At 36.2% G+C, this 27272-nt stretch overlaps 1 protein-coding gene across 2 annotated transcripts in view; it reads right to left on the reverse strand.

The window, feature by feature from the left end:
* PAWR (pro-apoptotic WT1 regulator) overlaps positions 1–27272 on the reverse strand; it is a 118575-nt gene that overhangs the window by 48062 nt on the left and 43241 nt on the right. The window lies entirely within an intron of this gene.

Consider the following 27272-nt stretch of genomic DNA (forward strand, 5'->3'; position numbering starts at 1 on the left):
TATAGATGCAAATAACTCAATGATAAAGGCCATTTTCCAGCTTAGTACTACCTAAAAGTATACACAGAAAGAGTATTTTCACCTGCGGAATAGTCTTCTATAAAAACTCTGTAGCAGAGTTTATAATTTAAAAAATGGGTAAAATTTAGAACTGCGGATATAGAAAAAAGAAAATTTCAGATGGTGGGAAGAGCATATGGAAATGTTGTTGCTAAAAAGCTAAATCAACATCTGCATTATCAATTTCCATACCCTACAGAAAAAAAAGTCATAAATAGAAACAAATTTCTATTCATTACAGCCATTGTGGAATGGGCTATCTGTTCCTTGCAAATGAACACATTCTTTTTTTTTTAAGATTTTATTTATTTCTTTGAGAGAGAGAGAACAAGAGAGCACAAAAGCAGGGAGAACAGCTGAGGGAGAGGGAAAAGCAGGCAGCCCTAAGTGGGAGTTGATCCCAAGGACCTGGGATCACGACTTGAGCCAAAGGCAGATGCTTAACCGACTCAGACACCTAGGCACCCCTACAACTGAAAACATTCTTAACCAATATCGCCCTAAAGGGTTCTGTGAGACATGAAAAATAATGTTTCAGCAGGCAGCCTGTAAATAAGAAGGCACTAACAAAAGAAACAGGACCTACAAATTATAAAAAGAGAAAAAAAGTTAAGTTACATCACTGGGAAAACCAAGAAGGGACACTGGAGTGTCTGGAATAGGAGAGACACAGTAGATAAGCAGCACATTCAAAGACACAAGGTTCACGATGGGGGATATGGAAGTAAGCGCCTGAGATGGAGTCTTAAAAATTACAATGATATGGAAAGGAAGTGAGGGGAAAGAATGAAATCTCCTGCTCTCCCTATAATGGAACTGACTGTGTGTACAGGTGTCTTCTGGCCCTAAATGGGACTTGGGTTATTGGTACAAAAAAAAAAAATTATGATACTGAGGCTACTTGACTCTGAACCAGGAGACTAGTGTATTTGGTCATGATCCATGAAATTACAGCAGGCTAACATGGTTAGTTTGCAAGCAGGTGAGATCTCAAACCCTTCACAGTTCTTGACAGAGGTGAAGACTGGAAAGGCAATGCTCTGATCACAAAAAACACAAATAACCTGAGAAGTGTGGACTTTTCACTATGTAACACAGAAAGATGTTATGGTGCTACAATTCCCTGGAATATAAATAAAACATAATCAAAACTGATGCAGGGGTGGGGGGCACGTGGGAGGCTCAGATGGTTAAACATCTGCTTTGCGCTCAGGTCATGATCTCCAAATCCTGGGATCCAGCCCCATGTCTGGCTCCTGGCTCAGCAGGGAGTCTGCTTCCCCCTCTCCTTCTGCTTCCCCCCACCCCCTGACTGTGGTCTCTCTCTCTTTCTCAAATGAATAAATAAAATCTTTAAAAAAAACAAAACAAAACTGATTTTGGAAATAGAACCTATATAAAAAGCAGTTCAGAGTGGAAATTAACAGGGACCAAAAGTGGAGAGTAGACAACAAAGCAGACAGACAATTTGATCCTATGAAAAATACCATATCCTAGGTAGAACACAGAATCAGTTAAAAGAAATCTAATAAAGGGTACTAAACTTTAAGAAACTAGTCCCGATTAGAAAAAGAATCTCTCTTAGGACTCTTTAGAGAACCTTTCTCAGACCAACAGATGGTATCATGTTTAACGGCAAAATATCAATAAAATTTAAAAGCAAAATCAGACTTAAAACACTGATATCCATTCTACTATAAACAGAGTTATTAACATCATTCTGGAGGTGCTATCTGATAAATCCAGGTAAGAAAAATAAAAGATTTCAGCAATAGGAAGAAGGCAAAATTCCAACACTTCAGATGATACAATGTTGAAATAACATAAAAATCTTAGAATTATTAAAGTTCATTATAATGGTTTTTATAGATGTATACAAAAATTGCTTCCCAAAGTAACATCAACAGCCAGACTGTATAATTTTAATAATAACTATAAAAATAAGTCAAAAAACTTTATGAAAAAAACTACACAATTAAAATCAATTCTTACATTGAGAAAAACCTAATATTGTGAAGATGTCAATTATCTGTAAGCCAATTTATAAGTTGAATAAAAATCCCAATCAAAATCTTAAGGAAATTATTTGGAAAGTAGGGGTAACCATCTGGATAAAGACATAAACATCCAGAAAACTTAACTTTTTAAAAAAGTTATGACAAAGTAGTCATTCTAACATTAAAATATATAAAACCACAATAATAAAAACTTTGTAATCGAGGTCCTAGAATAGAAAAGAGAATAAAGTAAAGGAATTTCTCAATATACATTACTGAGATAAAAGGTCATTTAATGCAAAGTGGGGGCTGAGAAGCAAGTGTATAAGATCTGGAAAAAATAAAGAGTAATCTCATCTCTAGGCTTCTACTCCATGAAAAGAATCATCTCATTCTTCAGTACCTGGACTGCAAAAACCCCTGACCTTGGGATCAAATGTCAGTAGTATAACACTAGAACTCTTAAATCCTAACGTAGTGTAAACAGAAAATTAAAGCTGAAGCAGACAGCCATGAACTCCCTGAGCACTGGAATATTATTTTATTTATCTTTGTTTTCATTTTCTGAGATCCAGTCCCTCAACACTAACCTCCCTTCCTTCCACTACCTCAATAAATGTATGCTCCCTTACCAGCACTTTAAAAAGAAGAAAAAAAAATTCAGTAAATGCTTGATAAATGAATGAATGAGTTACCAAGATGAAACAAATCAGGGAGATGGACTATAGCACCCCAAGATAAAATAGAACATTCTTTTCTGTGGCAACACTGTTACCCACTGACCTGGGAGCCTATTCATCACACACACACTATCTCTGAGAAGAATGTGCGCATAGTACTTCCAGGCAGCTTGGATTATATGATGAATCACAACTTCCCTCCAAGGTTCTTGTAGCAACCCGTAGAATTCTTTTAGCAACAAGCATCCTACAAATTCTCTAAGCTATCTTATGTAACTGGGATAAATACACCTAGAGGAAACTTTGGTGGAAATGGTGAGAAGAAAGAATGAAAGCAAAAAAGAATTGAGTCAGTGGACCAAAGTGGGTTAAGACATTTTCCACTTCTATTGCTTTTTGTTTTTTTAAGATTTTATTTATTTATTTGACAGATCACAAGTAGGCAGAGAAGCAGGCAGAGAGAGAGAGGAGGAAGCAGGCTCCCCACTGAGCAGAGAGCCTGATTTGGGGCTCGATCCCAGGACCCTGGGATCATGACCTGAGCCGAACGCAGAGGCTTTAAGCCACTGAGCCACCCAAGCGCCCCTCCACTTTTATTTCTTGCAAAAGATTAAGAATTCTCTACATGCACAGCTGATGGTATCCTTAATGGAGACAGAGTTATTTTGGGTTTTTTTTTTTTTAAACATTTTTTCATTTTTAAGTAATTTTTAAGTAATCTTAAAAATTAAATTAATTTTTAAGTAATCGCTATACCCACCATAGGGCTCAAATTTACAACCCGGAGATCAAGAGTCATATGCTCTATTTAGACAGCCAGTCGTCCCAAGAGTAATTTTTTTTAAAGATTTTATTCCTTTATTTGACAGAAATTACAAGTAGGCAGAGAGGCAGGCAGAGAGAGAGAGGAAGGGAAGCAGGCTCCCTGCTGAGCAGAGTCCAATGCGGGGCTCAATCCCAGAAATCTCAGATCGTGACCTGAGCAGAAGGCAGAGGCTTAACCCATTGAGCCGCTCAGGCGCCCCCAAGAGTAATTTTAAAATAAGTACTAGCAAGAAAGAACCAAAAAGAACTCAAACATGTTTTAAAGTTTATTTCTGGGCACTTGGGTGGCTCAGTGGTCAAGCCTCTGCCTTTGACTTATCTCAGGACCCTGGGATCAAGCCCCATATCAGGCTCTCTGCTCAGCAGGGAGCCTGCTTTCCCTCCCCTTCTGCCTGCCTCTCTGCCCACCTGTGATTCTGTCAAATAAATAAATAAAATCTTTTTTAAAAATTCAGTTTCTTTCTACTAATCAAAAGCTTTTTATCTGAGAGAGAAAAAGAGGAGATGAAAATAAATGCTGGTTCTATATTATAATTACACCAATGTGTAACTCAATGCACTCTCTTCCCAGCTCTTATTTCTAGATAAATGTAATCACGTCAAAGTTACTGTGTCCTTTTATATAGAATAGAGAGAACCGCATGAGAACAGGGTTAACGATTATTTTAAATTGAAACCAAAAAGCTTTATGAAATAACATTTTTTAAACAAAGTGAGAGTAAGTATCATTGATTGTCACCAAGCTCTTTACTATTTCCAAAACTGCATTTTGGAGCACCAGTATTTTGGCAAATAAAACTCCTGAATAAAACAAAAGTATGATTTCTCTTTTTTTTTTTTTTTTTTTTTTTTTTTTTTGGTGGCCATATAGTATACCTTGTCTTTATTTCCTTCTTTTCAGTGTTCCAGAATTCATTGTTTATGCACCACACCCAGTGCTCCATGCAACATGTGCCCTCCATAACACCCACCACCAGGCTCACCCAACCCTCCATCCTCCTCCCCTCCAAAACCCTGAGTTTGTTTCTGAGTCCACAGCCTCTCATGGTTTGTCTCCCACTCCAATTTCCCCCAACTCACTTCTCCTCTCCATCTCCCCATGTCTTCCGTGTTATTCCTTATGCTCCACAAGCAAAACCATATAATTGACTCTCTCTGCTTGACTTATTTCACTCAGCATAATCTCTTCCAGTCCCGTCCATATTGCTACAAAAGTTCGGTATTCATCCTTTCTGATGGAGGCATAATACTCCATTAGGATATATAGACCATATCTTCTTTATTCATTCATCCGTTAAAGGGCATTTTGGTTTTTTCCACAGTTTGGTGACTGTGGCCATTGCTGCTATGAACATTGAGGTACAGATGGCCCTTCTTTTCACTACATCTGTATCTTTGGGGGTAAATACCCAATAGTGCAATTGCAGGGTCATAGGAAAGCTCTATTTTTAATTGCTTAAGGAATCTCCATACTGTTTTCCAAAGTGGCTGCACCAACTTGCATTCCCACTAACAGTGTAAGATGGTTCCCCTTTCTCCATACCCTCTCCAACATGTTGGACAAACAACATGTTTGCTAGACATCAAACATGTTGTTTACTGTCCTAACTTTGGCCATTCTGTTTTAAGTGTGTTGTAAGGTGGTATCTCAATGTGGTTTTGATTTGAATCTCCCTGGTGGCTAATGATGATGAACATTCTTTCATGTGTCTGTTAGCCATCTGTATGTCTTTCTTTGGAGAAGTGTCTGTTCATGTCTTCTGACCATTTTTTGACATGACTACATGTGTCTATTGCAAATATCTTCTCCCGTTCCATGGGTTGCCTCTTTTTTTTTGTTGTTGACTGTTTCCTTTGCTGTGCAGAAGCTTTTGATCTTGAGGAAGTCCTAAAAGTTCATTTTCACTTTTCTTTCCTTTGCCTTTGGAGACGTATCTTGAAAGAAGTTGCTGTGGCCCATGTCAAAGAGGTTACTGCCTATGTTCTCCTTTAGGATTCTGATGGATTCCTGCCTCCAGCTGAGGTCTTTTATCCATTCCCAGTTTATCTTTGTGTATGGTATAAGAGAATGGTCGAGTTTCAGTCTTCTATACATATAGCTGTCCAATTTTCCCAGCACCATTTGTTGAAGAGACCATCTTTTTTCCTAGCATATTTTTTCCTAGTTTGTCGAAGATTATTTGGCCATAGAGTTGCGGGTCCATATCTAGTCACTCTACTCTGTTCCAGACCCCAGTTTTGTTTTTCTTTTTCAACATTTCTTTAGCGATTTGGGATCTCCTTCTGGTCCATATGAATTTTAGGATTGTTTGTTCCAGCTCTTTGAAAATGGTATTGAAATTATAGACTGCTCTAGGCAGTATACACATTTTAACAATGTTTATTCTTCCGATCCATGAGCATGGAATAGCCTTCTATCTTTTTGTGTCTTCAATTTCTTTCATAAGTGTTCTGTAGTTCCTTGAGTACAGATCCTTTACCTCTTTGGTTAGGTTTATTCCCAGGTATCTTATGGTTCTTGGTGCTATAGTAAATGGAATCAATCCTCTAATTTCCCTTTCTGTATTTTCATTGTTAGTGTATAACAAAGTAACTGATTTCTGTACATTGATTTTGTATCCTGCCACATTACTGAATTGCTGTATGAGTTCTAGTAGTTTGGGGCTGGAGTCTTTTGGGTTTTCCATATAAAGTACCATGTCATCTGTGAAGAGAGAGAGTTTGACTTCTTCATTGCCAACTGGAATACCTTTGTTTCTTCTTGTTGTCTGAGTGCTGTTGCTAGGACTAGTACTATGTTGAACAAGACTGGCAAGAGTGGGCATCCTTGTCATGTTCATGATCTCAAAGGGAAGGCTGTCAGCTTTTCCCCATTGAGGATGATATTCGCCATGGGGTTTTCATAGATTTCATGAGGTTGAGGAATGTTCCCTCTATCCCTATACTTTGAAGCGTTTTAATCAGGAACAAATGCTGTATCTTGTCAAATGCTTTTTCTATATCAATTGAGAGGACCATGAGGTTCTTCTCTCTTCTCTTGATTTGTTCTATCACATTGATTGAATTGTGAATGTTGAACTACTCCTGCATCCCATAGATAAATCCTACCTTGTCATGGTATATAATCTTTTTAATGTATTGTTGGATCCTATTAGCTAGGATCTTGTTGAGAATCTTAGCATCCATATTCATCAGGGATGTTGGTCTGAAATTCTCCTTTCTGGTGGGTTCTTTGCCTGGTTTGGGGATCAGGGTAATGCTGGCTTCATAAAAAGAGTCTGGAAGTTTTCCTTCTGCTTCTATTTTTTGAAACAGCTTCAGGAGAATAGGTATTATTTCTTCTTTGAATGTTTGGTAGAATTCCCCAGGGAATTCTTCAGGTCCTGGGCTCTTGATTTTTGGGAGGTTTTTGATCACTGCTTCCATCTCCTTACTAGATACTGGTCTATTCAGGTTGTCAATTTCTTCCTGATTCAGTTTTGGAAGTTTATAGGTTTCCAAAAACGCATCCATTTCGTCTAGGTTGCTTAACTTATTGGCATATAACTGTTGATAATAATTTCTGATGATTATTTCTATTTCCTTGGTGTTAGTCGTGATCTCTCCCTTTTCATTCATAATTTTATTAATTTGGGTCCTCTCTCTTTTCTTTTGGATTAGTTTCGCCAATGGTTTATCGATCTTGTTCTTTCAAAAAACCAGCTCCTAGTTTCGTTGATATGTTCTACTGTATGTCTAGTTTTTATCTCATTGATCTCTGCTCTAATCTTGATTATTTCCCTTCTTGTGTGGGAGTTGGCTTAATTTGTTGTTAATGTCCAGTTGTTGTTGTTGTCCAGTTCTTTAAGGTGTAAAGAGAACTGGTGTATTCTGGATTTTTTCAATTTTTTAGAGGGAGGCTTGGATGGCTATGTATTTCCCCCTTAGGACCGCCTTTGCTGTATCCCATAGGTTTTGGACTGAAGTGTCTTCATTCTCATTGTTTACCATGAATTGTTTAAGTTCTTCTTTGGTTTCCTGGTTGAACCAAACATTCTTAAGCAAGGCGGTTTTTAGCTTCCAGGTGTTGGAATCCCTTTCAAACTCTTCCTTGTGGTTGAGTTCCAGTTTCAAAGCACTGTGGTCTGAGAATATGCAGGGAATAATCTTTTGGTATAAGTTGAGTCCTGATTTGTGACCAGAGGTCTATTCTGGAGAAAGTTCCAGAGAACTTTTTTTAACCTATTTAACCTTTTTTAACCTCATCACAACGAAAGGTTCAATACAACAAATTCCATAATAATAACCTTTTAACTTGAACTTTTTTTTATACATATACCTGTGTTTTTCTTTTTTCTTTTCTATTTTTTTTAATATTCATATAGAGATAAGCTTCAAGGGTAATCCTCTTTCCCCAATCAATACTATCCCTATATACTATCCCTATAAATAAACCAGTTTTAATCCCCCTTTATCTCTGGAAAGTTGAGCCCTTTAACAAAGATATCAAGATACACCCAGGAAGAATCAAAATAACCTTCCCCCACACTGAGGATTTATAACACCCTCCCATCTTTTCTTCTGTTTCTGTATATTGGTTTTTCTGGTAATATATAAATGTTCTGGTAATATGTAAATCTTATACTTGGGGTTCATTTTGGCAGGGTTCTTTTTTCCTTGTCATTTACTTTTGTCGGTTTTTTTGTCTGTTTTTGTTTGTACACCTTATAAATCTTACCTTTGGGGCCCATTCTGGCTTGGTCTTCTTTCTCTTTCTCTTTCTCTCTCTCTCTTTTTTTTCTGTCTCTCTCTTCCTCTCCCTTTTTTTTCCTTTTTCTTTCTCTTTGGTGGGGAGTCCCAATAGCTCGGAAGTGTGCCAGGGTGCACCTTGCCCAGATCACAGTTGATACATTCAGCTACACATCCCCTCAGCCATCTCTCACCAAAATGACTAGGAGGAGGAATGCCCAACAGAGGAAAAATTCAGAGACTGTGCCCTCTCCATCAGAGCTACTGGATATGGATATAAACAGTATGTTGGAAAGGGAATTCAGGGTAACAATTATCCAGGCAATGGCTAGGTTGGAGAAAACCATTAATGACAACATGGAATTGATTGGGGCAGAAACGAAAGTCATCAGGGAAGAAGTTAAAAATGCTATCAAGGAGTTCCAATCTAATCTAAATTCTCTAATAGCTAGGGTAAATGAGGCAGAAGATAGAATTAGTGATCTAGAGGATGAACCGAGAGAAAAAGGATCAGGAGGAGGCCTGGAACAAACAGCTTAGAAGCCATGAAAACAGAATTAGGGAAATAAATGACTCCATGAAACGTTCTAGTGTCAGAATTATGGGAATCACTGAAGGGGAGGAGAAAGAAAGAAGATTAGAAGATATAGCTGAACAAATTCTCCATGAAAATCTTCCCAATCTGGGAATAGAACCAGCATTCCTGTCCTAGGGCAGAAAGGTCTCCCCACCAAGATCATAGAATCTAGAAAGACCTCAAGACACCTGATTGTGAAACTGATGAAATCATAATTTTAGACAGGAGCCCTTGAGAGCAGCTAGGGGGAAGAGATTCCTCACGTACAGAGGAAGGCCCATCAGAATAACGTCAGACCTATATTGAAATACCTAAGATACTGATGATAAACACTGAGCTAATATGTCATTTGAGATCTGCTTCAAAATAACACAAGAAATAAAATGGGTAGTGTGTGGTGCGTATAGATAAAACTTGCCAGAAGTTGATAACTGTTGAAGCTGAAGGAGGCATACATGGAGAACCTCATTACAACATTTTCCTTAATTTTGTACATGATTGAAAGTCCCATAAGGTTTTTTAAAAAGCAGTAAAATTTAACTGACCATTTACTAAATAACTAAAACTAGATAAATATTTATTCTAAGGGCATTTGGATGGTTCAGTTATTAGGCGGCTGCCTTAGGCTCAGATCATGAACCCAGACTCCTGTGATGGAGCCCCGCATCAGCTCCCTGCTTGGTGGGAAGCCTGCTTCTCCCTCTCCCACTTCCTCTGCTTGTGTTCCCTCTCTATCAAGTAAATAAATAAAATCTTTAAAATATACATATATTTTATTCTAAGTAACACAACTCTTCTGCTTCTAGAGAATAAAATGATGGAGTATTATTCACAAAGTGTTTTCCAAGAAATGGGAAATGTTTGCAATTTCATGCAGAGTGAAAAAAAGATATGAAATTCACTCAGCACATCACAACCCAGAATTTTTATGAAGAAAAAGAAAACAGAACAGAAAATATCAAAGAACACTTTTTTGTACAACTTTTGTTTTAGATTGTCTGTGAATGCACTGCCTCACTTAGTACAAGACAGAATTAGTAAAAGTTGCAGGGAAAAGAGTGGCTATGAGTTGACAATGGCTATAACTAGATGACAGTTGGCTAAGCATTTATCTACCCTACAGTTCTATATATGTGTATTTTTATTTTTTATTTTTTAACTTTAAAGAGACTTTCTGGAGGGATTCTATCAGATCTTATTTCCACATCTACTTTGGACACTGACAGCAGGCCAAGCTTCCCTGGGTCTCATCCATCACTGTACAGACCCTCATTTCCATCTTATTCTGTACATTCTATAATCTGCTTCAATCCTATATCCCCCTCTTCTCCCTTCCAAATCATCCCATTGTATCCTCTGAATTCCTGTAGATTAGTATTTTGCTCTCCTCAACTGCAGAATGAAGTCTAGCTGGCTCCCTGAAAAATCCCTTTCCCCTATGGCTGTCTCAATTGAAAGCTATTTGTGTTTTAATTTCTCTAGTGTCAAAAAAAAAAAAAAAAAAAATGTCTCTAGCGTCTTCTCTGACTACCTATCTAGAACAAGTCTCTCCTTTGGTCACAAAGCGCTAGCCCAGTGATTCTCATTCAGTCAATACCACTCCCTACAAGGCATGGAATTTTTTGAAGGCATTTTTGGCCATATTGATGACTAAGCCATGCTACTGGTTTATGGATCAGAGGCATGGAATGAATATCTTGCAATTTGAAAAACTAGTCCCTCTAAGAAAGAACTGACCCATATCCCATTCAACCGCAGAATATAATACTGAACAATCATGCAGGTGAAAAACCCATTATTATAATTATCTGAGCCTAGATATATTCTACCTCTAAAACACAGTATGTTTTGGGGGTGGTTTACAGCATTTTAAAATATATAGAGATCTTTCCAGGAAGACAATTATATCCTGTAAACGATATTTTGTTAGTAATCTTATGAAAAAATTTGCTTGACATTTCAGAAAATGTCACTAACAGCAAAACTATTCATGGTATTTGAGTCATTAATAAAGCACACTTTTATCAGTCCAAAACAAAGTTTGAAAGCCACTGCATTATGTTTTGATAGCTCTAAGACTTTGCGTAAGGCAACAGATTCCACCATCACAATAGCAACATCACCACAGTATATCACACTTATTACAAAACATGGCAGATATGGTATATATTCGATGTTTGCCAAACTAAATACTGGTTGCATAGTGAAAAGACAAGACTAGACTGAACCAGGTTAAAAAGGACACTGAAACTAAGGAGAAGTTGGGGCTTAAAGTCCTAAACACAAAGTAACCAGACAATCATCACTTAATTTCTTGAACAAATGAGAGGCATACTGGTTTTCAAAGACTAACCACAGAGTGATATATATGTGAAATACGCAAATAAACTTGGCTTAGAACTCTTAAGGCTGTAGTTTCCTACTACTAAAATTTTTATGACTATACCTCAAAGGTTGTGGGGATTTTTACTTCTTTTCAGTTCAAACTCATTTCCCTTTTATTAAAGTCCAAGTTACCATTATATTGTTTGGTATTTAATAAAGGAAAACTTGTTCAAATAAGGTAAAATGTCATCCAGGATGACATCCTGGATGACGAACCATCATCCATGTCCATGATGACCATGGAGTATTTCCAAATACTGGAAATCAGTATTTCCAGGTGGTTGTTTGCAGCCAAGTAGCATCATGCATAAATCTTTAAGAAGCCCATCTATGAAGTTTATACTTTGTCAAGGCCCAATTCCTCTGGAGTGGAGATTCTCAGTTTAAAGTTGATCTAAGCTCCTGAATGACTTAGGGGTAGATTTCCTTATGAGGTCCTACTTTGTTCTTAACAATCTCTAGGATGAAAACTACACTAGCAAAATCATTTCACCACCTACATGCCAGCAAAGCAGCAACATTGATTTTGGATTCTGAAACCAGATCACAGCCAACAAGCATGTTCATCCCTTCACAATTTCCAGGTATCGATATCTGGCTTATAGAAGTATGTCACCCAATGAGCATCAAATTCCTCATCTGTTTCCTCTGACCCACAAGAGTAGCAGCAAACTGGACAGTGGCAGTGGGGCAGGGAGCCTGGGACCAGGTACAGGAAGCCTCAAGGGCTGGTAATGGCCATTATAGCTACTGCTACAGTACGAAAGAGAACAACGCCAAGCCTAATGATGAAGTCAGCATGTACTTTATCTATGTCAAGGTTTTTAATATATCAAAAATGTAGTAGGTTCATAGAATAAAATACTAAAAAGGATCCAATTCATAGCCACTTTTCCTTATCAATTTTATAAGGCAGAATTCCATGAAATTTAGGAGTTCAGAAAAAGCAATCAACATACCATTTGCCAACTTTATTATTTTTTTAAAAATATGTACATATTTGAGAGAGGTAGTGTGAGTGTGCAAGGGATGGGGGTGGGGGATGGGTACAGAGAGAGAGGGAGGAGTAGACTTCCCTGCTGAACACAGAGCCCAACATGAAGCTCAATCTTAGGACTCTGGGATCATGACCTGAGCTGAAATTGAGAGTTAGCTGCTTAACTGACTGACCTACCCAGACGTCCGTCCCCATTTGCCAACTTTAAACACAATTTTATTAAGGTATTTTTAAATTTTTGTAATATATGGAAAACAGCACACTCCATAGGACTTTTTACTTACACTAGTAAGAATTCTTGGACACTAGGGGTATACCTAACCATAACAGATTACCATCATTCGCAACTATTATTTATCTAAAACTACACATACAAAACAAAATACAATTTTAAAAAATTCTGATTTGAACACACTAAGAATTAAAATTAATTTTTGTTAAATATAAATGCTTAAGCCTAGTTTTGAGACTTTGATATTTTGACAGTATAAATTGTGTGGTATACTATCTAGTTCTTGGAGGAGTTCAGCTAGATACTGCTTCACATTCCTCTTTTTTCACAGCTATTCTTTTTCATAAGCAATGAGTCTTACAAAGAATGAAATAATCCATTCATCTCCAAACAATATTGAACAGTTCATAAAATTCAATAAAAAATGCTACTTCCTTTAATTTTCAGAATTCTCCCCAATTTTAATATTCTCTTCTATCCAAATGCTTAAGTCTGTATAACATACGCATATCTGATCTTAAAATAAAGAATCCCCATAAATTCCTTAAGTGTTCTCATTTTTCAATAAATTTTTGCAAAGTATAAATACTTCTCCAGGGAATAGGACATTTTCCTCATATGAATTAGAATGAGGACAAGAATTAAAACAGAACTAAAATGAAATGCAAATTTCAAACAGCCAGGTAAATTTAACTGTATCTATTATAATAAATCATATGAATGTGGCTCTAAAAGCATTCTCACTGTCCTTTGCATTTAAAAGAAAATCAAGTAAGCAATCCTAGCAAAGCTTTTAGGGAAAAGAAAGAAAAGCTATATAGCTCCAAGAGAATGAAAAAAGTTTCTATTCAGGATCACACAATTACAAAGCATAAATGTGGGTATGTAGCTATGCTTTTTCAAAATGAAAGTTACTATATCCATGAAAGGCATTAGGAAAGTTGAGATTTTGTTCAGTAAGACCATGTCAATCCCTATCGGTACTGCTGCTGCTTTATCTGCCCCCCTTTCTGGTAACACCCTTTTTACATCCTCCATTAGTTCTTTTCTAGCATATAGCAGTCTTTCATCACGCAACCTCTGCCTAGCTTCTCCTCACCTTCCTCCCCGCTAAGTCAAGAGGTTTATTTTGAATGGTTAAACAAAAGAAACTTTTCAATAACAATAAGAAAACTGAAATAAGATCAAAATAATAAGTATCTGTACATGAAAAGAACTGAACAAAATGAACAAATGAATCCTCTCTTCTCTCATCAGGTGGCTAAAAAAGCCATGTATATCGTATCACAATGATTAAAAACTACTACTACTATTACCACAACAAACAGCCCTAAGCCAGAAAGTTTGGAAAATAAATGGAGTAAATTAAAATGTATGAAATTTCCAAAACTAATTATTAAATAAGAATTCAATAACTGAATTAGTTGTGTTTTCTAACAACTTTGTAATATCAGAAGTACTCTGATTTCATGGATTTAAAAGTTAAATTTACAATAAACACTAGCATTTTCAATAAAAAAGAAATCTTAGTTATAAAGAATCTCAAAATATAACCCTCCAAAAACAAAAAATGAAATCAGAATTTCATTCTTACAGTTTTAAAGCACCTTTCTCACCATTAAAATCTACACCAATACCATCAGATATGACGACTCAGTCATGGTCAGACCCAACCACACAATCTTGTGCTGGGATCCTACTGGACCTCAGGGCTAAGCAAGTGTTAAATTCTCTAAATAGCAATATTCATGATTAGACAGGTAGCACTTTCATTTTCAGCCATTTCAACTAATATTAGTAAACATTAAGTCTTTAAAAATAATTTTAAAACTGCAGTTGGGGGGCGCCTGGGTGGCTCAGTGGGTTAGGCCACTGCCTTCGGCTCAGGTCATGATCTCAGAGTCCTGGGATCGAGTCCCACATCGGGCTCTCTGCTCAGCAGAGAGCCTGCTTCCCTCTCTCTCTCTCTGCCTGCCTCTCCATCTACTTGTGATTTCTCTCTGTCAAATAAATAAATAAAATCTTTAAAAAAAAAAAAAAAGAAAAGAAAAGAAAAGAAAAAAGAAAAAAAAAACTGCAGTTGGGTACTTTTATTTAAACAGAAAATGACATTTTTCCTAATTACAAAATTAATTAATGTACATTACCAAAACACTTTCGAAATAAAAAAGGAGAAGCGCCTGTGTGGCTCAGCTGGTAAAGCATCACTCTTGATTTCAGCTCAGGTCATGATCTCAGGATCCTCAGATTGAGCCCTGGGTTGGGTTCTGTGCTCATTGGGGAATCTGTTTCTCACTCTTCCTCTCCCTGCCACACCACCCCCGCCCCCAGGCTCCCATTCACTCACTCTCTCTACAATAAATACTTAAAATAATAGACAAAACTATTATCATTTTGGCACAAATCCCTCCTTCCACTAGAACTTTCTTCTTAAACTCAGGTAATTATAGGCATCCTGTTGAGACCTACTTGTACATCTCTCTGTTTTCAACAAAAATTTTAGTAGCTGCATAGTATGATTTCACATTATGAATATACATCATGATTTATTTAATCATATCCGGTTGTAGGTCATACAAGCTCAACAGTCTTTCATATAAATTCTAGTATACATCTCTAATTTTCATGGCTCTTTAAGAATGCTGCCAAGGGGCACCTAGGTGGCTCAGTGGGTTAAAGCCTCTGCCTTCGGCTCAGGTCATGATCCCGGGGTCCTGGGATGGAGCCCTACATCGGGCTCTCTGCTCAGCAGGGAGCCTGTTTCCTCCTCTCTCTCTGCCTGCCTCTCTGCCTACCTGTGATGTCTGTCAAATAAATAAATAAAATCTTTAAAAAAAAAAGAATGCTGCCAAATCTTCTGCCAAGAAAGTTGTTTCATCCTTACTATTTTTTTTTTTAACTATTTCCAAACATATTAGGCAAATAATGGTTTGACTGAATCCTAGTTAGCAAAATAAACTTGGGTTATCTTTATTAACCTTATGTATCTCTTTATGTATTTTTACTTTCCTCACTATGACCTCTCTCCATTTTTATTTTTATTTTTTTTTAAGATTTTATTTATTTATTTGCTAGAGAGAGAGAAAGAGCACGAGCACAGGCAGACAAAGTGGTAGGCAGAGGCAGAGGGAGAAGCAGGCTCCCCGCCCAGCAAGGAGCCCGATGTGGGACTCAATCCCAGGACGCTGGGATCATGACCTGAGCCACCCAGGTGCCCCTCCTCTCTCAATTTTTATATTAGTTTCATTTCCCTAATATTTCTGAAAGCTCTTAATATAGTAATATGGCAACTTCTATCATATAGCTAATCTTTTCCTAGCTCACCTTTTAATTCTGTTTCCTTTTGAAATTTTCTCCCTGTGGTTTTAAGAAAATATTTTCCCATTTTGAGATCTAACAAACACATACACTTTCTAATTTTTACTATCTCATTATTAATTTCTTAACCCATTTCCTATTTAATTTGTTATATAGTCAGGCTGGAAACAAATCTGTTTCCTTTTTTTATAATAAGCAGCTGTTCTAGCCATATATATGGAATAATCCAGAACTGCAACACTGGTAGTGGGTTGTATGAGTAATGGCTCCTGGAGCACCCCCTCCAAGTTTCATACCCAGGGGCTCTGAACAACCCATCTCCCTACCATAGATACAAAATCCTACCTTTATTACATATTTATGGGTATGTTTTTAGCTTTCTATTATGTTCCACTGACCTACGAAACCAGGTATTACGAATTTAAAACTCATTAGTGCTATGAGTCTAATTCTATTCTGAAAGCTTATTTATCAGTATTTTCAGCAAGCTGTCTAATTATTTCTGGAATGAATATGAAAGAGGGTCTTCCCATATCCCTCAATTGTAAAAACAGGTAATTCAGAAGCAAGTCCTGACTAGCAGGATATTAACTGTGTAATTATACTTGAATATATTAACTGGGCTAGTATCCTTTCCCATCAAAACTGACTTCCCTATGGAATTTTTTTAAGTTCTTAAACTTAGTGAATCCAGGATTTTACTAGTTTTTCGCAGATTTTCTTTCCATAGCCTTATATTATACACTTTCTTCTATTACCCACAACCCAGGTCTCAACCTAGCTAGACTTGTTTTAATGCTTAGCAGTTGGGAGTAATAGGTCTTGGTATTTATAACATACGAATTCCTCAACATGAGTCACAAAAACAATGCTAGGAAAACAAACTAGGCACTAGTTTAAGTAGAGACTATCTTCAGAAGAAACTATTAAAAAAAAGACAAATATGCAAAACATATTCTATCTTAAATGTACCAATGATGGCTCTTAAGCATAGTGTTAAGATCAGAAAAATAAACACCATACTCTTCAGCTCAAGAGTTCACACATTACGGATTACAGCCCTAGAGAGCAATATGAATATCAAAGAAAATGAACAATCCAAGTTATCTACAGTTTTCAGCTATTATCAGATTTAAACAATCCAGTATTCACAGGCTTTCTTGAGCTACATCCAATGATGCAATCTAATCCCATGATAGTTATTCCTCAGCTTCCAAAATATTTGGGCAATATACTCAACCACTCTATGCTTGTTCTGCTCATCTACAAAATGGGGATAACACCAATAGATATTCCCATAGAACTGTAAGGATTAAAGGAAATAATGACTGCAGAAAAACTAAAACAGTAACACACAGCACTTAGTAAATACTATATCATAACGCTCATCAAAGAACACTCAGACATACATTTAAGCATGATACTGACAGTAACAGCTAACTTTTACTGCATACTTACTATGTACCAGATATTTTTCTAATACTTTACTTGGATTATTTCAGTTAATCCTCACAGGTAGGTACTACTATAGATTTATTTGGTCAATGCTGCTTCAACTGGAATCTCCTTCTCCTTACTTGTCTATGTTTCCAATTCCCAGTATCCAATTCTTCCACATAGTAGGGATATAGGTATTTATTGAATGAAACCTTGTCTGATTATTTCAAATGGAAAAATCAGACTATAAATCCTTAAATTCTTAATATTTAACTCATTCTAGTTCCTGATTACCTACCACTACATTGCTCCTTTCTTTCATGTTACCTACTTAGTTAGATTTTAAGGTTCCCAAAAGCAGGTTTCTCATCCAGTATTGTTTCTGGATCCTTCAGTCTCTTGTCAGTAATAACTACAAAATGGGAAGTTAATAAATACAAATGCATATTTCTTAATTTAATATTTCCTAAGGACTTCCAATAATATTTTAAAATAATTATAACAGCAAATTTACTAACTTATTCAAGGACATTCCTTTTTCTTAAAGCTACAATTGGAAAAATACTCAGGAGAACTCTCATACATAACATGCTCTAAGAAACACTATACAAATGCAGTAAAGTCTTATTTTTTCTGCACTGAACAGGCCAAACCTCCCTATGTTCTAAATAATTAATATGGGTCACTCAACCTCCAGCCCCTCCCTCTAAATAATGAAAAGCAGTGATTACTAAATTCAGAGGATCGAAAATTAAGTCTAAAAAGACTGCAGACAGAAGTTCTGAAACTTTTAGAGTAAGTTATGTCTTTCTAGTTTTTGTGGGAATGTTTACTATAAAATCATTCAGAATTTCCTTTAAACTACCTATTGAGATTTTGAGAGGCAGAAAGAGAGAAGACTATGGAACAGAAAGCAATCTACCACATGTTGAGATTTCTCCAATGCAATGTGCTTTTTCCGAGAATTTAGAAATATTTGGATAAACACAATGACAGAATAATTTGTATACATACTTCAACAAAAGGAATGATAGCACTGAATCCTTTGGAACTGAGCAATTATCCTGGAATCTCTTTTATGCCTGGAGTAACAAAACCACCAAAGAGCTCTTCTCTATTTTAGCCAGAATTTTCAATAGAGAACATTACCATTTGGTCAATACTACTAAAAAGAAATTACTAAGTAAAGAAAAGTTATAGGAAAAGGAATCCTAAAGAAAAGATGGAGAGTCACAGTTTTGCTAAGGTTTCCACTTTCAGAGCATAAAGTTTTGTAAAGGTTCTACAGAAAACCTACCTTTTCAGTTTAGTGTCTCTTAAGTGCATCTTCTTTTTTCCATTAGAAACATTCATCTAGCCCCTCTTATGAAGTTATATTTCTGTTTAAATTTTCTTGTTCCCTATACACATCCTCTCCCATCCTCAATATAGTTCCACGAAAATAATTCAACTTAAACTTAACATATAAATCATTCATACTAATATGTAATTTCATTAAGAATGGGTTCTCTCAAAAAATAATTAATTAATTAATTAATTAAAAGTGTATGTCTACATAAAACAAACTAAACCGATCTTGAACGTAAGTCAGCACTTAGCACAGAGGCTGGCGCACTGCGGGTATTTAAAAATTAAGTAGATGAACAACTTAACAAGTGAACCAATGAATCTACTCTTGCCTAGCATGCTCCCACCCACCAAGGGTCTTTCCTCAGCGCTCTCTTCGTCCTAGATCCTCCATTTTTCTCCCATCCGTTGGCCCCAAGACTCAAGGACCCAAGTCCTACGTGCTGTATCCTATTCTTCTATCCCAGGCGTACAACCACAGAATGACCCAAACAGGCAATCCAACTTGTATAACCAAGAGAGATTCGCCTTCTCAAACTCTTTAATCCTTTGGATACACATATCTCAGGCATTAAGAAGAGAAAGAACCTAGGAGAAAGACTACTTTGGGAGCACAGGGGTATAGCTTAAAGGAAGTCAATCCTAGAAGAGTTTGACAGGTAGGGATCTTGGAAGACAGCTTATGCGTATATGTATCTGAGTCTGAGGTCAAGAGGAGTAACTAAAAACTGAAGTAGCAGTTTTTAGCAGATAGTAAAGATAGTAAAGAAAATATAAGGAGAACTAAAAATTTAATCTCAATTTTGTCTAATTACCATATAACACCCACCACTGAATGGTGAATTCATTTTACTTTACATTTTATTGGATAACATTAAACTCTATTTGTGCCCTTAATTCTCAGGTTTTATTGATTATACGAATGTAGTAAAAATGATTTTTTTTTAATTTTCTATATAGTACATGATCATGCTAACTCAAATGTAGTAACAACAGTAATAGTTAACAATCATAGAACACTTCTAGGTCAGGCACTGGCCTAAGTGTTTTTCAGAGAATAACTCTTAATCTGCACAACCCTGTAAAAGAGAGGTATCATCAAACCCACTTTATAAATTCCGAAGCAGTTAAGTAACTTACCTAAAGTCATACAGCTAACAAGTTGATGGAACTGTGATTTGAACTCAGATAATGTATCTGCAGGGCCTATTTTATATTATTTTTTTATTTTTTAGGGCCTATGTTCTTAATCAGTAACCAGTATTTACTATTCTGTGGTGACTAGCTTATTCTCTACTCTTATAAAAAAAATTTTTTTTTAAAGTCTCAAATACAACAGATATTTTATAAAATGTTTACTAACAGGATTAAGAAAATCTAATGACTTACAAAGGGAAACCGCGTATCTCCTTTCTTGAGCATTCTGAAAAATCATAAATATTTACCTGCTATGCTATAAGATGAAGATGGGGGAAGGTGCATAACAGGAATACTATTCTGTGGTGACTAGCTTATTCTCTACTTTAGGAAAATTTTTTTAAAAAGGTCCCAAATAGGGACACCTGGGTGGCTCAATGGGTTAAACCTCTGCCTTCCGCTCAGATCGTGATCCCAGGGTCCCGGGATTGAGTCCCACATCGGGACTCCTGCTCAGCAGGGAGCCTGCTTCTCCCTCTGCCTGCTGCTCCCCCTGCTTGTGCTTGCACGCGCTCGCTCTCTCTCTGACAAATAAATAAAATTTAAAAAAAAAAAAAAGGTCCCAAATACAGCAGCTATTTTATGTTTACTAATAGGAGTAAGAAAGTCTAATGATTTACCAAGGGAAACTGCATATCTCCTTTCCTGAACATTCTGAAAAATCATAAATATTTACCTGATATGCTGTAAGATGAAGGTAGGAGAGGGTGCATAACAGGCAAAATATATTTTATTAAATCAAAGATGCCAGTGATTTAAAACATACCATTATTTTACATGCCACTGACAAAAAAAAAAAAACCACACACACACACCTGCCAAAAGATAATGCAGTGTTATTTTAAAACATATCATATCTTAAATGAAAAGGGAACAAAGGTATAACTATGTCAACAAACTACAGTCACTTAATCGAGGAAACTTCAATATATAGTTGCTTAATAGATGAGACCATGTAAAGGAAAATTAGTATTTCCTGAAATCTGCTTTATTATTCTGGGTATCTACATATGTAGAAGAAATTAAAGACTGGAAAACAACCTAAGACTAGCTTTTAAACTGTGGTTGTAGAGAATTTTAAAACTACATGAGATACTGGTTTACCAACCATATGCCTAGATTAGTTAGCTGGGGCTACCGTTAACAAAACATGATACAATGGGGGCCTAAAGAAGAGAACTTTAATTTTCTCACAGATCTGGAGGCTGAAAGTCCAAGACCAAGGTGTCAGCAGGTTTTGTTTCTACTGACACCTCTCTCCTTGGTTTGCAGACAGCTGTCTTCTCACAATACCTTCATATGGCCTTTTCTGTGTGGGTGTGTTTCTCTGCTATCTCTCTCTCTTCTTATGGACACAAGTCATACTGGATTAGTGTCCCCCTCTCAAAATCTCATTTAACCTTAATTATCTCCTTAAGGGCCCTATCTCCAAGTGTAGTCATATCGGAGGTTAGGGCTTAGGTGGATGGAAGAAGATAAAATTCAGTCTGTAATAAAATACAAGAGCAGATCTTATTGGAACCCATTCCTAGAATGCAAAACATCATTTCTGTATAGGCAACTACTATTGATGTAATAGTCCTCAGTACAAAATCATTTCTACATTAGGATCGACAACTAAAACATAATAATAAAATAATAATAGTAGCTCTTCATTTGAGACTAAAAAAATTATTCTGGGATTTTTATAAATTGTTTAAGGCTCAAGAAATTACCCTTATTTCTGGTTCTTGCTATATTCTCATATGAGAATCAATTTACATTTTACATGACAAATACTGCTTTCAGGCAATTTTTGCACATTATTCTATGTATTACTTAAGAATAAGAATCCTGGGGCGCCTGGGTGGCTCAGTGGGTTAAGCCGCTGCCTTCGGCTCAGGTCATGATCTCAGGGTCCTGAGATCGAGTCCCTCATCAGGCTCTCTGCTCAGCAGGGAGCCTGCTTCCCTCTCTCTCTCTCTGCCTGCCTCTCCATTTACTTGTGATCTCTCTCTGTCAAATAAATAAATAAAACCTTAAAAAAAAAGAAGAAGAATCCTATGGCCACCTGGGTGGCTCAGCGGGTTAAAGCCTCTTCCTTTGGCTCGGGTCATGATCCCAGGGTCCTGGGATCAAGCCCCACATCGGGCTCTCTGCTTGGCAGAGAGCCTGCTTCCCCCACTCTCCCTCTCTGCCTGCCTCTCTGCCTACTTGTGATCTCCATATGTCAAATAAATAAATAAAATTTTAAAAAAAGAAGAAGAAGAAGAATCCTATTTACCTTTGATTCCTTAGCACCTCACAAAATGCCTGGCATGTAGTGGCTGCTTAGTAAGTATCAGGGGGAAATTTGAAAGAAAAGAAGGAAGAAATAAGTTAATTTAGATACAGCACTCTTAACGCTCCCCAGTTTCTCCTAGTAGGTACTCTGTAGATTACTTGAACAAAGTACTTAACATTCAAAAAAGGTATAAAGAAATACCCAGCAAATTTAAGGTCTAACAGACTCGCTTCATGTCACAAATCATAAAAGTAGAAAGCAAGAAAATCTCATGAACAAAATGTCAGCTCCCTCTGAATAAGCATTTAAATGCTATTTGAAAGAAGAAAACAGGGACACCTGGGTGGCGCAGTTGGTTAAGCCGCTGCCTTAGGCTCAGGTCATGATTCCAGCATCCTGGGATCTAGTCCCACATCGTGCTCCTGCTCAGCGGGAGCCTGCTTCTCCATCTGCCTCTGCCTGCCACTCTGTCTGCCTGCGCTCACTCTGACAAATAAATAAATAAAATCTTTTTTTTTTAAAAAAAAAAAAAAAAAAAGGAAAGAAGAAAACAGACACAGTTTAAAAGACCTTTCAAAGCTTAGAGGGTCTGTTTAAAAGTCTACTAGTTCAAAAGCTTGTTTTTGAAGCCGGCTAGATTCTACTGTTTCAACAAGAAACGTCTACGAAATTTTATCGGCTTTGTCCCCCAAAAAGCCTTCATAAAACACAGCATTTACTTACAATGCCTATTCTAAACCCCAGATTTTCAGAAACCATCCATGCAATAAGTCATCAGCTCATTCAAGGTTTATCATCTGTATGGCTCTACTGTACATGGAGAAAAGCGGAAGCATAGAGTAGGCTAAAGATAGGTGAAAAGAAACATTCTGAAGGTGGTTACCCACTATTTTTCAACTGTCAAAGAGTATCAGAATGGATGTACAAACCAAAAATAAAGCAGTATCTAAATATTCAGTTAGGGGCGCCTGGGTGGCTTAGTTGGTTGAGCATCCAACTCTTGGTTTAGGCTCAGGTCATGATCTCATGGGTGGTAAAATGAGCCCTGCATCAGGTTCTGCACTCAGAGGGGAATCTGCTTAAAGATTCTCTCCCCCTTAACCCTCACCACTGGTGCATTTGTACTTATGCATTTACGCATATGTGCTCTCTCTCAAATAAATATATACATTTTTAAATGTTTGGTTGGGATCTTAACCATAACAGATACATGAACGAAGGTGGACCATTTTTAGATTATTATTTGTGTCCATGCTTCTCCATAAAATTTAGACAATTAAGTATGAAAGCAAACAGTAATAACATTACTTTGTCTTGACACATCTGAATCAATGAACATTAACACACAATAGTTATTTAGAAAGAAAAACATTCCTTCAGTACAAATGTGCTTATTACAAGGCTTCTTGTCTTTGTAATTTGAAATTTAAGATTTGTTTAAATTGCCAAAATCCCGTATCATTGAGTTTTAGTTTATTTTAAAAGGATCCAAAAAAGCTCTTGGTCTCATGTCAGAAGAAGTGAATAAGACTTTTATTATGAGAGAGAAAACAAAATGCCTACAGATAATGATAAATTCATTTTGTCTTAAATCTGAGATTTACTGAAACATGTTCTTGTGTAGCATACTTTTCAAAGCCTTTCAAAGAATGATAATAATATGCTTTTCCTATTACATAGTTCAGATCAAATTACATGCCTAACAATTACAAACATGAAGTACTTATTTACATACCTTTTTTCAGTGTTCAGAACACGTTTCTTATTGACCAAATTGCTTATGTGAAAGATTTAAATAAGACATTAGGTAACAAAAGTCCATTTCTCATTTGTTTTCCTATTCCTTTTATTAAATACTTTCTGAGCCATATCCTTAAATATTGATATCTAACTATATCCAAAATATTATATATATGTATGTGTATATATATATATCTGCAACTATATCCAAAATATATTATTCTATAGCACTGCTTTGTATAATCTGGAGCCCCATGGAGCCAGCTCAATATTGATCTGGTTATAGCAATTCAAACAGCTCCTTTCAGTAGTAAGCCCAGTATCTCAATTATGAACATGACGGCTGCAGTCAGGTTCTACTACCATGTACCTACCCTTAAAGCCGCGTCTCTACTTTTTTATATAACCACATTTAGTGTTGTTCAAATGAAATTATGCTTATTAAAATACCTCATAAAATGTTTACTTGTTACACAATCTAATGGATACACCGTTCCTTCAAATATTTACATGCAAGGCACTGTGTTACCAAATGGGGACTGAGAAAACAGAAAGAATCCCTCTCCTCATGGAACTCAGGTTCTAGCTGTGGAAATAATTAATAAACTTAATCTCAGTTTCCTTCCACTAAAGATGACAATGAAGAAATGTAAAAAAGACTTTACTACATAATGACCAAAAAAAAAAGAGGCAACAGAAGGAGAGATGACAGCTAAGTCTTGGATTACAAAAAGCAGATGGACAACTGCTGATGTAGCAAAGTAGATAAAGCTGAAATCTACACATCAATCAAAAAAGAAAAAGTATACCAAGGAATTAAAGAAAAGGTTTAGGAACTAGAAGTATCAGAAGTCCCCTAAAGACAAGAAGGGGGGTTAAGCAAAAAGAGGAGGAATAGTAAAATCTCTATGTCAAAGGAAATTAGGACAACCTCCTCGTACCCTCAAGTCAACTATTTTCTCCCCACAGACAAGGTTTAACTCTTTACAAATACTGAATCAAAGAGGTGCCTGACTCTTAGACTTCAGTAACAGTGACATCACTAACAGTTAAGGGTAGAAGTGAGGAATGAATCACCCTGAAACAAGGAGTGAACATACATACATATAAAATAGTTACATTTTTTAAAAACAGTGTCATTTTTTTTTTAAGTGTTCTTTTCAGGGGGGACTGGGTGGCTCGGTGGGTTAAAGCCTCTGCCTTCAGCTCAGGTCATGAATTCAGGGTCCTGGGATCCCCATTAGGTGCTCTGCTCAGCAGGGAGCCTGCTCTGCCCCCACCCCCCCACACCCCCCACTCCGCCACCTCTCTCTGCCTGCCCCTCTACTTGAGATCTCTGTCAAATAAATAAATAAAATCTTTAAAAAAAAAACAAAACTATTTTTTAAAAAGTGTCCTTTTCAATCTTCTTCCATCACAAGGATATCAAAACATCCAATGAAAAAATTGCACCAAGTATTATCCATAATTTCAGACTTATCCATTAAGTCACATATTAAATACAGTAAGTATTTATAATACTTCATCAAAAAGCTATATTTCTCTATCAAAATAATTTATTTATTATGTTCAGAGAAAAAGGACATAAGGAATTATTTTTGGAGGTTAGATGATGATTGATCATCCTGTCAGGGACTGCTTTAGGCAATGAGTAAAAAGGTAATCAACACAATTTTAAATAGCATAGAAATGGTTATTATTTTAACATACATTAGAAAAAATACTGCTATATACTGAATCTGTAATTTCAGATATTATTGCTTAGTCAAGGCTAAAATTTAAAAAATATTACTGTAAATACTAGCAAAGCACTTTGCAGAAGTAACAGCAGTTTGTAAACATCTGCACTTCTAAGCACACTATGGCAGAGACAATGACTAAGTTGGCTAATAATATTAAGACCAGATAAAATTCCTTCAAACTCCAAGGATTACTTCAAATCTGATTCTAAAAATGTTTTCAATAGGGGTGTCTGGCTGGCTTAGGCCATAGAATATGCAATTCTTTGAGCTACAGTAATTTAAAATTTGAAACAGAATAATAAATTAAGAAATAAGGAAGTACTTAGAAAAAAAGGAAAATTAGAAGTTATATTAATAAAAACTACCATTTACTGAAGTTCTCTGTACTGAGTCAGACAACAGAAATAGGCAGTCTTCACAAAATTGTCGTTTATAGATTAAAAATCTAAGACTCAGAGATTAAGTAATGTAGCAGTGGTCCCAACCGGGGGAAAGATGGGGGGAAAAACTGAGACATAAGGGAAAAAATTATCTGAATATCAACTAAGTATCACAATCAAATTCTTCATATAGTTTTCTAACTTCCTAACATCTAAAAATCCTTATAAAAATCCATAAAGTAAATGACTAAAGACTATGAGGCAAACAAAATGGTCAATAAATTAGATTTACTTTAACATTCCAAGGAGATATTATCCCCAGAAAAACCTTCAATTTGATAGAATAGATTCTTCATGTTCATCTTATTCTGAGGATTTAATTACATTGCTAGTTCAGCCAATGAAGAGTCATAGCAAAACAAATGCCCAAAACTTAAATGGTCACATACCACTTTTCAATAACACAAAGTCATTGAGCTGATAACAAGAAGTTACTGAGCAGCCCAACAAAACAACAACAACAAAACTTGGCCACATGCTTTTTATTTCTCTGACCTGTGTCCTTAGAATGTCAAAGGACTACGTTAGCAGTTATACGTAAATTCTCTAAGTTTTGTATTATCATAAAAAGTAGTAATTTTGTGAAACTGAAGGGAGACTCTGCTATTCATGCTTTTAAAATGTGCTTTTAATTTTTCTGACTACTAAAGGCTATAATAATGTCACTTGGAAAACAGAAGGCTGAGTGAGCATCTGAGGGTAAAAAGGAATGTTTTCACAGGCACAGTTGGTAAATACCACTGGCTCTAGATGAACATTCTTCCCTAACTGGAAGCCAATCACAATTCAACTTGAAAAATCTCCTTGTTACACAGAGCAATGGGAGATCATATTATCTCAATTATCCCTTCACTTAAACACAAGGGTTCAACTAATACTTTAAACATTATCAACATCCGTTCCTTTTTACTGTTTCTAAGTCCATAACCAGAGTTAAGATTTAGCTAAACCAGTAAACAGGCCTACATGTTAGTTCTCTAGTTTGGGTACAACAAAAAGCTGGTTTTATACTCCATACTTTGCAAACATTCAATTTGCAAGTTATAATACAAGTGCTCTAAGGAAAGAACTTGAGACCCCCATTTCAAAATTTTAATGTCATAGCAATCATTCCTTGTATTATATGCAGCAGTATTCAGCACAGCTGAATAAGGACAATATTATGGGAAGATGTAATTCTATACAATTTCTAAGGTTAATAAATCTGCAATCAGTAAATCTATTTGGATACTAAAGTACATGATCTTGAACAGAAAGAACTAGATGTCCAGGAGAAATATGAAGTAAGTAAAAATTTTTAAATTAAG

The sequence above is a fragment of the Mustela lutreola genome, chromosome 8, assembly GCF_030435805.1.
Source record: "Mustela lutreola isolate mMusLut2 chromosome 8, mMusLut2.pri, whole genome shotgun sequence".
NCBI classification, from domain to species: domain Eukaryota; kingdom Metazoa; phylum Chordata; class Mammalia; order Carnivora; family Mustelidae; genus Mustela; species Mustela lutreola.